The following is an 8,551-nucleotide window of genomic DNA, read 5'->3' as shown; positions in this document are numbered from 1 at the left end:
TGTTTTAAAGTAACTCACCTCTTGTTCTCAAATGTTTTCTGTCATTCCCCATTTTGGAGCAGGAGAAAGGTTCAAACACATACAGCAACTATTTTAGAGTAGAGATAATCACTTTCTCTGTCAAAAAGAAAATCCCTGAAGGCTTGAAGATCATATGAGAAATTCACAAAGCTGATCGGCACTAAGCAACACAAATTTAGCAGTTTGACCTTAGCAAGCTCAGCCACCTCATGTGGCATCATTAAAACTGTCGTGCTCTTCCCGTCAGAAAGATAGATCATTTGTAAAAGGTTTAAGCATATTGTTTGGAATTTGATGTTTGACCAATTCATTGCTACCAGTGTACTGGATATATTTGTCATTCACAAATATTGCACAAAAAGATAAAACAACAGGACAAACTCTTGTAACTGATTTTTTCGAAAACCTCTGATGTAAAAATAAATGTCTGTGAACATGCTTAATTCTAGATGAAAACAATTATTACCAATGGATATTTCATCAGTAAAGGTAAAGGAAAAACAGACAAAATCACATTGTTCTGTAACAAGATGTGTAATAAATGAATAAAACAGTGTGTGCAATCATAAATATGCATATATTCTGTACATACAGAGTGGTAAGTTAACAGTTCCAGGAGACCCCAGCTAACAAAGGCAGACCACAGAGTATTACAAATCCAACCACATTTTTCCAGTCACAGTGAAAAAAAGATAGTACCCTACAGTTAAAGTACGATATTGCCTTTTGGTTTTCACTTGATGAGGGCATAATACATATTCATGAAGTAAGCAACTTGTGAGCCCAAACAAAGTAAAGCCCTGGCTTAAGCAGATTGGGCTCGCCGTTAATGACTTCTTCTTTTAAGCCCTCATAAGAAAGCCTCCAATTTCCTTGCGCTTGTAGTCCATGAGAATATTTAATACCGTTATTAATCATTTTTAATCCGTTTGCTTTTAATTAAGAAACAGCATGCTGCAGTCCTATCAGCATGTGCCAGCACAGAGATTAATTGTAGTTTAAGATAGCTGGGCATGATTGGTGTAATGTATTAGCTAACAAGACGCCCGGCTTCTCAAGATACTTTACACTACATTGAGAATTGGCACCACTCCAGGGCTGATCACTCCCCCTTCTCTCCCTTGTTCACATACATTTTATAGCTATTGTTTCTCGTAACTTCCTGTTTGATGCCTTACTGTGGTGTCCTCTGTAAACCTTTCTAATGGCAAGCGAGGCTATCACTGATGGAGGGGCATGGTGGATATTGGTCTTACTTTCGGTCACAAAGTAATGTATTTATTTATTTTATTATTATTATTATCCATCCATCCATCCATTTTCTTCTCCTCACTAGGGTCGCGGGTGTGCTGGAGCCTATCACAGCTATCATCGGGCAGGAGGTGGGGTACACCCTGAACTGGTTGCCAGCCAATCGCAGGGCACATACAAACAAACAACCATTTGCACTCACAGTCACACCAATGAATGCATGTTTTTGGGATGTGGGAGGAAACCGGAATGCCCGGAGAAAACCCACGCAGGCACGGGGAGAACATGCAAACTCCACACAGGCGGGGCCGGGGATTGAACCCCAGTCCTCAGAACTGTGAGGCTGACGCTCTAACCAGTTGTCCACCGTGCCGCGCTATTATTATTATTGTTTATTTCAAATGTAAAATGCATGGGCAACTCAAGAGAAATGCTTTTTTAAAACCCTTTTAAACTAGGGGGTTTTATCAAAATGAATACATGCAAATGTACATGAAATACACACATGATGTACAGTGTTTCCCCTATATAGGCTTTACTTGGGACTAGGAACTGTGAGGCAGCTGTGCTAACCAGTCATCACCGTGCCACCATTATTATCATCATTATTATATTTATTATATAAAATCCACTTACTGGCTGGCACGTCACTAAGGGGGTCAGGGGAGTGGGGTGAGGGGGTTGGAAACGAACGATTGTCGGAGGGGATATAAATCAATGAGGTCCGCGGATACATTTTAGTTTCCAGCCACCAGCTCATTCTGTATTTGATAAGGGAATATCGGTAAAGTTCATTGCTACAGCCTCGCACGGATCGCTGAGAGCTCCTCCGCATATATGATGTCTTAATATGCGAGCCTATTTGTGTCACTTTTAAAGGTCCCATATTTTGGCTATTTAGACCATCAAGTGACTCTCGAACACGGACTTAGTACGAAAGCATGCATTTCATTTTAAAAAAAAACTTGAACACCTTGTTTTTGTCATTCGAGTGTCCAGAAAAGGCCCCTCTTGATAGCCACTTCTATTCAACCCGGTTTTGTATCCGCTTTGTCCATATTTGGCTAAGACCACCGCCTTTCCTCAGACAGCGCAGGCTCAAGAGTGGAGATGTAGGCGGAGAGCTTCGCTAGTGACGTAAATAAGCTTGAGAAATTCAAATGACCTGATTTCAGGCCTCTGGGCAGAAAAACATCTGGAACCCAGGAATGCGTGGATGATTTTAGTTCATATTTCACGTTTACTGAGGCACCATAGATACAATATTACATCCCAAATACTAGAAAAGGTAGTTTTGGCAAAATTACGGGTCCTTTAAAGAGTATGCAACTACCCGCTTAAATTGGAGAAGATTGAATGAGGGTGTGTTGACGCCCACACCAGCGCAGATGTCCCATTTTAAATCACACCGGTCCACCAAAGTACCAAAACAAGGTTGAGCCCGACTGGGCAGACGATACACGAGCCCCGCGGACATGTGGCTCGTTCAGACGTACTTAATTCATAAATACTGTATGTGAACAGCGGCTATCGAACCCAAGGAATCATTTTAGGAAGCAGTTCATTGAATGCATCATCATTATCATCATCATTAGCCCCCCACCCCCTCTTAAATCATCCTGCTAGCCAGCATGCAGTTATGTGTGTGGGCACATGCATGAACAATCATGCATAGGTGGTGATGGATTCATGAGGTCCGCGGACATATTTAAGTCGCACACCGTTACCACCAGCTTGTTGTCGATGTCTTTTGCCACACCGGCAACGTGACAATGCTCCGTCACCTACGGATCACTTTCTCCATGCATGCGAGACTGTCGTTGCACCACTCTTTAAAAAGATGAAAGAATTAGGTGCTTTGATTCGCGGAAAATAATGTCAGCAGTGTTTCTGCCCACAGACGCAGACAGCTCCTTTGGTTAAATACACCATTGTCCACATCTGCAAAAATACGACAACCCGGTCAAACCCGCAGCCTCTCAGAGATACTCCACGTACCGTGCTGGATTTGCGCTTGTCAGAAAAATGAAGCCCAAAGTTTTCACTCACTCACCATTATTAAATATGTGGCAGAATGAAGCTACACTCCCGACCACAGTGGGCAGTGTGGCCGTGCCTATAAATACTCCTGGTCAGCGTCTTCCTGCCTGTCTGTTCCTCTTCCTTCCTCCATCCAGCACACGTGTGTGTCGTCGTGCCGTAGCGAGTGTGGTTTGGACTCATACAAGGTACTCATATTCTATTGTTCGGCTTAATCCATTTAGTTACATTCGCGTGACGCATTCAGTGTGGTGTGACTTGGAGCTTTTTTGTGGAGTATGTGGGACACTTGGTTAAGTTGTCAGTTTGTTTCACATTTACAGTACAGTTAACTGAATACTGATTTCACTTCAACAGGCTACTTGTTTCTATAAAAAGATCAAATTGAAATTAGTATTTGTAAACTTCACTTAATAAATAAATATATCAAGAACATTTGAAATTTGAGAAAAATAGGTTATCTTACCTTAGAAAGGTTACTCCTAGTTCCTCGTTGTGATCATTGCACAGTATGCAATGTGCAGGCATCCGTCCATCTGCGGCGCCAGCACGAGCTGCGGTGCGCAAGTGTACCATGTTGACCATCGCTGATTCTGTATCCCTTGGGATGGTTCCCTGAGGGCAATTAAGGCTGCAGTAGCAGCATCACAGCACCAACAGTACAAAGTAGGCTCGTAAAAGAGGTAAAAAAACTAGATACAAAAATAAAAGTGACAATAGTAACATATTCAAATACTAAACTGGCATAGTAACATATACTGTATTATGGTAATGAAGTGTCATCATAAATATATTAATATATTTTTAAAAATAATACATCGGGGCTCGGGGATAAAGGGGTCTTTTGAGTCTATTGGATTGATCTATCTCATACCGATTGTAGCTAACAGTGTTATGCTAACAATGAATCTTCTTTCCTCGCGGTGATCTATTCAACCATCAGGCTGATTGACTTTTCCCGACAAGTGAACATGCAGCCCGGTCAGGCTGCTCCTTCCGGTCATGGTGATTATTCCTGGTTGTGATTATCAGGCCAAACGTTTTTTTTTTTTTTTTTTTTTTTTTTTTTTTTTTTTTTTCAGCCATCCATTGCCAACGGTGAAGGAGAACCCACGAAAGTCTTGGTTTGGAGGGAAAAAGAACTTGGACGACCCTCCCAGCTGCTGATGTTACCAAGTCTATCTTTGTCAACATGACACTTTGCCGGGTTTGATGTCGTGTAGGGGTCCCTCGGCTGCTTCATGGCGGTGAGGAGATTACTTCTTTCCTGAAATTTATTAGTCAATGTGCAATACCTGAACAACTCGTGTTTCTATTGGCAGACCTTGCATCGGCAGACCCGAGAGGATCCATTCCAATGAAGAGCCTGCGAAGACAATCTCAGGGGGATAGGGCACACATGCATCCTCATGTATACTTGACCTAATTTAATTGACTTTCCAGCATTTATTCAATTTGGCTTTCAAATTTCCATTTTCCACCAGTTGAGGGTGGTAGCTACCAAGTGTTTTGAGGTAACCTGTCAGAAAGCCGTTGTCAGGGGAAACCTTTTTGAGAATTGTAATGAAATTATTCAGTCGATTCTGCGACTACCACTTACTTCAATCCTTACTTAAACGGGCCAACCATATCTTGACAGTCTTTTGTGACCGCATCGATCATTATTTCGTTATGTACATTACCAGTATAGAGACAATATGGTCCAACCATAATCATTATCAGTATTATACTAATATATGTGTATTATCTTAGAGACTGCTAATTAAAACATGACTAAATATAAATGCATAAAAAGTGCCCTAGACACATAACATTTTGGTTGAATAAAAAGGTCTAGCTATGTACTTTTTCTTTCCCCCAAAAGCTTTTGTATCTATTTACAGTGTTGGGAAAAAAAAATTTCTATGCGAAATAGTTCAAAGTTCATTCGCACCGCAAATTGTGCTGGCGCCGCGGATCGTTCTTTGACACTGCCGTCCACAAACATGGAATGCGCTGACACTTTGCCCCCACTATATTTGCCTTGTCGTAGGCATGCAGCTCATTGGGGCATGTGGTATGTACCTACAGTGGGTACGGAAAGTATTCAGACCCCCTTAAATTTTTTACTCTTTGTTATATTGCAGCCATTTGCTAAAATAATTTAAGTTCTTTTTTTCCCCCTCATTAGTCTACACACAGCACCCCATATTGACAGAAAAAACAGAATTGCTGAATTTTTTGCAGATTTATTAAAAAAGAAAAACTGAAATATCACACAAACATCAGTATTCAGACCCTTTGCTCAGTATTTAGTAGAAGCACCCCTTTGAGCTGATACAGCCATGAGTTTTTCACACCTAGATTTGGGGATCCTCTGCCATTCCTCCTTGCAAAGCCTTTCCAGGTCTGTCAGGTTGGATGGTGAACGTTGGTGGACAGCCAATTTCAGGTCTCTCCAGAGATGCTCAATTGGGTTTAAGTCAGGGCTCTGGCTGGGCCATTCAAAAACAGTCACGGAGTTGTTCTGAAGTCACTCCGTAATTTTAGCTGTGTGCTTAGGGTCATTGTCTTGTTGGAAGGTTAACCTTCGGGCCAGTCTGAGGTCCTGAGCACTCTGGAGAATGTTTTTGTCCAGGATATCCCTGAACTTGGCCGCATTCATCTTTCCTTCAATTGCAACCAGTTGTCCTGTCCGTGTAGCTGAAAAACACCCCCACAGCATGATGCTGCCACCACAATCCTTCACTTTTGGGACTGTATTGGACAGGTGATGAGCAGTGCCTGGTTTTCTCCAGACACACCGCTTATAATTAAGGCAAAAAAGTTCTATCTTGGTCTCATCAGACCAGAGAATCTGATTTCTCACCATCTTGGAGTCCTTCATATGTTTTTGAGCAAACTCTATGTGGGCTGTTATGTCTCCTGCACTGAGGAGAGGCCTTCGTCCGGCCAATCTTTCATAAAGCCCCAACTCGTGGAGGGCTGCAGTGATGGTTCACTTTATGGGAACTTTAGCCCATCTCCCGCTCAGCCACAGTGATCTTTGTGTTCTTTTTTTACCTCTCTCACCAAGGCTCTTCTCCCGCCGATTGCTCAGTTTGGCCGGACGGCCAGCTCTAGGAAGGGTTCTGGTCGTCCCAAACGTCTTCCAGTTAAGGATTATGGAGGCCACTGTGCTCTTAGGAACCTTAAGTGCAGCAGAATTTTTTTTGTAACCTTGGCCAGATCTGTGCCTTGCCACAATTCTGTCTCTGAGATCTTCAGGCTGTTCCTTTGACCTCATGATTCTCATTTGCTCTGACATGCACTGTGAGCTGTATGGTCTTATATAGACAGGTGTGTGGCTTTCCTAATCAAGTCCAATCAGTTTAATCAAACACAGCTGTACTCCAATGAAGGTGTAGAACCATCTCAATGATGATTAGAAGAAAGTGACAGCACCCGAGTTAAATATGGGAGTGTCACAGCAAAGGTTCTGAATGCTTATGGCTGTGTGATTTTTCAGTTTTTCTTTTTTAATAAATCTTCAGATATTTCAACAACTCTGTTTTTTTTCTGTTACTATGGGGTGCTGTGTGTACATTAATGAGGAAAAAATGAACCTAAATTATTTTAGCAAATGGCTGAAATATAACAAAGAGTGAAAAATGTAAGGGGTCTGAATACTTTCCGTACCCACTGTATTTTCACATCTACAGGTAGGACATTCTCTGTAAGCTTGAATGTACACGTGTGACTTAAAACGTTTCTTCAAAACTGACGTAATGTTTTTGAAGCTTTATAACACTGTCGATACGACAGAGTGTATAACGAACCTCAATAATTTCTTCTTTATCTGAGACAAACTAAAAATAGAACACCTTGAAAACACGAGACTCTCTCCTTCCTCCACTGTTGACTGACTGCTTGTACACTTGAAAGATACGCATACTTGACGTCACTCCCACAAATGGGAAAACATGTCTCCCAGAGAGAAGTTTTATCCTTTGGTCTCACACTGACCAACTTGCCAATGACCGGGCCAGGCAGGACGCTCACCTCACCCGAGGTGGCGAGGACACATCGGATGATCCCTGGCTGCAGAGCCTCCTGCAAGCGTTCCGAGCTACCCTGTTTGGGGGCCCGAGCTCAGTCCGAGGGAATGGAGGCGGATGCAAGGCGCCCGCTCCGAACGTCTTGCAAACCGAGACACCCGAGAGACGTCCTGCCTGGCAACTTGTTGGCCTCCTGCTTTCTTCTTTTTTTCTTCCTCCCTTCCGTCGAATACACCTGTTCCCGGTGCGGCCCAGCCGGCCAAACACTCTGGAGCCTGACTCACTTGCCTCAAACGTGTTCCAGACACGTAAGTCCAACATTGATGTCTACTGAAAGTACAGATTAGTGCATATTTGGGTTTAAATTAACGAGAACAGGAATCCTCACCTATATGCATCCACTACACACCCATTCTGCTAATCTCACGCCACAAATCCCTTCCTTTGTCAATGTTGTTTGTTTTGTGTTTGTCTGCGTTTTACTCTGTAGAATCCCCTTTTATTATTAAATCTTCTATAAAATTTCCCACTTGCATTGGTTGTGTGTGTGTTTGGGTTCGGAACAAAACCTCTGGAAGTCTAGGACTCACAGTTCCTAAAGTGTAGCCACCTTCCGAATAAGAGACAGATAACCAGGTTTCTCATCGCTTCACCTAAATTTTATTCACATAAAAAGCGACCTGGTGCCCCTCATATAAATATATAAAATATCTTAATTTATAAAGCTGTAATTTAAAATGACGATAAATCGGAAGTGACACAGGCGCCGGTTCCAACTCACCGTTTCCTTCTAAATTAATTACAATTCTCATTTAATACATAATCACTACTTGTGTCACATCACTGATGCAATGCAGTAACATCCAGCACAACTTAGTCTGATTACTATTGTAAGAAGTTACGCATTACTTGGCTAGTGACATCATAAAGGCACAAAAAATGTGTCAAGCGTTACCGGCAATACTGACGAAGACACTGTGGGTCTTGTGTACAAATTGAGTTGAATGTTGCCCAAGCTGGCCATAGTGTGCCCTGGTTTCCTCCAAGAAAACTACAATAATTGGTGGTCTGGCTGTGATTTTAATATGTAAATGATTAATGAGTTAAGTTTAGTTTCTTTATTTGTTTACATTTTACACATTTACATTACATTACAAGTACATTTTTGACATGTACCATAATTTCTCATGTATAATGCGCACCCATGTTTAATACGCACCGAC

General features: G+C 42.0%; 1 long non-coding RNA gene across 1 annotated transcript; it reads left to right on the top strand.

The window, feature by feature from the left end:
- Positions 1-3,430: 3,430 nt before the first annotated feature.
- Positions 3,431-6,915, top strand: LOC133405139 (uncharacterized). Its single transcript, XR_009768915.1, has 3 exons — positions 3,431-3,500; positions 4,395-4,559; positions 4,635-6,915. It is a non-coding gene; the product is annotated as an uncharacterized LOC133405139 (long non-coding RNA).
- Positions 6,916-8,551: the final 1,636 nt, after the last annotated feature.

The sequence above is a fragment of the Phycodurus eques genome, chromosome 7 (genome assembly GCF_024500275.1).
Source record: "Phycodurus eques isolate BA_2022a chromosome 7, UOR_Pequ_1.1, whole genome shotgun sequence".
NCBI lineage: Eukaryota > Metazoa > Chordata > Actinopteri > Syngnathiformes > Syngnathidae > Phycodurus > Phycodurus eques.
The sequence above is the reverse complement of the archived record's forward strand: the minus strand, read 5'-3'. Positions and strand labels throughout refer to the sequence as shown.